Source organism: Hyperoodon ampullatus (genome assembly GCF_949752795.1).
Source record: "Hyperoodon ampullatus genome assembly, chromosome: X".
In the NCBI taxonomy this organism is placed as follows: Eukaryota; Metazoa; Chordata; class Mammalia; order Artiodactyla; family Ziphiidae; genus Hyperoodon; species Hyperoodon ampullatus.
The window spans coordinates 129636915-129639922 of NC_136913.1; the positions used below are offsets into that span (position 1 = coordinate 129636915).

Consider the following 3008-nt stretch of genomic DNA (forward strand, 5'->3'; position numbering starts at 1 on the left):
CATTTGGACAAACAGAGAGATACCGAGGGCACATACAGAGGGAAGACCGTGTGAGGAGACAGCAAAAAGGCAGCCGTCAGGGGCTTCCCTGGTGGCGCAGTGGTTGAGAGTCCGCCTGCCGATGCAGGGGACACGGGTTCGTGCCCCGGTCCGGGAAGATCCCACATGCCGCGGAGCGGCTGGGCCCGTGAGCCATGGCCGCTGAGCCTGCGCGTCTGGAGCCTGTGCTCCACAACGGGAGAGGCCACAGCAGTGAGAGGCCCGCGTACCACAAAAAAAGAAAAAAAAAAAAGGCAGCCGTCTGCAAGCCGAGGAGAGAGGCCTCAGGAGAAACGAAACCTGCCAATACCTTGAGCTTGGACTGCCAGCTTCCAGAACCCTGAGAAAATCATTTTCTGCTGTTTAAGCCACCAGTCTGTGGTATTTTGTCGTGGCAGCCTGAGCAGACTAAAACATGAGCTGTGACTGTTCTGTGAAGCAGCTCCTAACCTCTGCTGTGTACTGTGGTGTCAGAACCAGATATGAGGCCCTCCTTTCCAGAGTCAGGGAGGTGACAGGTGGCTGGCTGACGCTGGCCAACTGATTGGGACAGGCCTGGCGTGGCGCCATAAATGCACCTGTGCACCCGGAGGCTCTGCGCCCACCCTTGGTTCCTTCCACAAGCTTCCGATGGGGTCCAGGCCTCCTGCTCCTCCCGTCTGAGGGCAGGTCCCGCAACTATGGTTCCCACGGCCACCTCTGCTGTCCCGCACACCTTCTCTCCATCTGGAAAGCACCTTCTGTATTTGTTCCCGCACTTCCTTTGGTCCCAAGGACAACATCATCTCAGCTATAGGAGGCCCTTGCAGCTGTCTACTGAAGGCCACTTGGAGGAGCTTCATCACGTTACTGTGTTTGGTGCCTTCCAGACTTCTGACAGCTTCTTCAGTTCTCCGTTCAGCATGTCCTGAGTTAAGTTCCTACCAGATCCTTCTAAAAGCCCCAGCACATGCTTGGCAATGATGTCCACCCTCTCTGAGATGGCACCCAGCTGCGCTCGACCCACAGCAGGGCGAGTCCATAGGTAGGAGTGCGCTGGGGAGACCAAATCCTGCAGGCGGCAAATGTGCCCCTGTCTCAGCAGGATGATCCTCTCCACGTAGGCTGCATCCAGCACATGCCTGTCTTGCAGCTGGCTCCCGAAAGCCTCTTCCACGAGGGCCTGCAGCTTCCCCACCAGCTGGTGTCTCTGGGTCTCATCGCTCACCAGCTGGCGGAGGTGCAGCTGTGTGATCAGCTCTGGCAAGGTCCTGCCCATCTGCTTCTCTGCAAACCCTGAGCCGCAGTTGGTGATGATGTCGAGCAAGGAATCGGCAGGAAGCCGCCAGCAGCAAATGTCCCCTTGTCTCTTGGACAGCTTGCTGCCATCCCTGTTGAGAAGCAGGGGCAGGTGGGCAAAGCACGGGGGCTGCCAGCCCAGGGCCTGGTAGAGGAGCAGGTGCTTAGAGGTGGTGACCAGCCACTCGGAGCCCCACAGCATGTGGCTGATGCCCATGTGGTGGTCGATCACCATGCAGGCCAGGTGGTACGTGAGGAAGCCATCCCTCTTCAGGATGACCGGGTCCCCCTCCACGCTGGCCACCTTGTGCGGATTCCAGCTATATACCAAGTCCTGGAAGGCTGGTGCCTCCCCTCCAGGTGGAAGTGGATGGCATGCTTGGGGTCTTTGGCCAGCTTCTGGGCCACCTGCGCCTGGCTCGGGCTCCGGCACCGATTGTCATACTGGCCAGTCTGATGGTTCCTCAGGGCCTCCCTCTTCAGGAGCTCCAGCCGCTGCTCTTCAGCAGAGCTTCAGTAGCATGGGTGTAGAGCGCAAGTCGCTGAGATTGCAGGTAGGGTCCTGCAGGACCTCCTCGGCAGGGGCTCTTGTCAGGGGGGATGCCTGCCCACTCCAGCATGTCCTCAATATTCTCTGCTGCCCCAAGCACAAGGCAGGTCTGATCCATGTCCTCCAGCCTCAGGTGCTTCTTGGCAAAGACGTAGTTGTACAAGGCAGTGTGGAGGCCGCCCAGGTGCAAGAAGCTTGTGGGGCTGGGGGCGAACCGTACTCTCACAGCAGCCCTGGGATCAGTGCCCAGGCTGGCCTCGCACCCCGTCCCAGGGGATGGCCCAAGGCCACTGGGGGCCACCGGGGATGCAGCAACCTCTTGAGGAGCACCACCATGTTGGGGTAGAATCACACACGTGGGCTTCTCCGTGCATCACTTCCAGGGACCAAGAGTTCTTTATATATTCTAGATACTAGACCCCTATCAGATATATGATTTGCAATTCTTTTTTCCCAGTCTGAGGGCTGTCTTTTCACTTTCTTGGTAGTGTCCTTTGATGCACAAAAAGTTGTCATTTTGATGAAGTCCAGCTAATTTCTTTTTTCTTTTGTTGCTTGTGCTTTTGATGCCATCGTATTGATTCTTAAGGCAGTAGTTCTTGATTGTTCCTGTCCTCTGACAACCCGAGCCCTATCCCCAATCATTCTCTTGAAGGTTCTTGATCCCAAGCAAAGAAACTAGAAACTTTTTCTGAGAACACATTGATACGCCCTCAAGTATTCTGTTATGATATTGCTAATTTATGGGAAGTTGTGAGGCCAGACCTAATCACAATGGGTGGAGGGAGGCTGTAACAAGTTGTATATCCATAGGTCTGCAACACAGATACATTCAAATATTTGTTAGTCATTGTAGGTTGTAATGATACCACAGAAGAAATGTGACCTTCGCAGTGACTGAACAATACAAAGATGGGGCATTTTCAAATGACTCTAGTATTAATGGTGGTATATATGATTGTTCTGATGAAAGCACTAAGAGTAAAAATAATATTGGTAATGACAATAACTGATATGAAAACTCTGGGTCCCCCCAAGACCAGTCCTAGATTGAGAACCCGTACTCTGTATTTCTCTATGTTTCTTCTCCATGTCTTTGACACTGTTCCTCACTTCATCTTTACATGCTCAAATCCTCCTC

General features: G+C 54.1%; 1 pseudogene across 1 annotated transcript; it reads right to left on the reverse strand.

The window, feature by feature from the left end:
- Positions 1 to 542: 542 nt before the first annotated feature.
- Positions 543 to 2203, reverse strand: LOC307069836 (nondiscriminating glutamyl-tRNA synthetase EARS2, mitochondrial-like; annotated as a pseudogene). Its single transcript has one exon. The product of its transcript is annotated as a nondiscriminating glutamyl-tRNA synthetase EARS2, mitochondrial-like (transcript).
- Between the last annotated feature and the right edge of the window lie 805 nt (positions 2204 to 3008).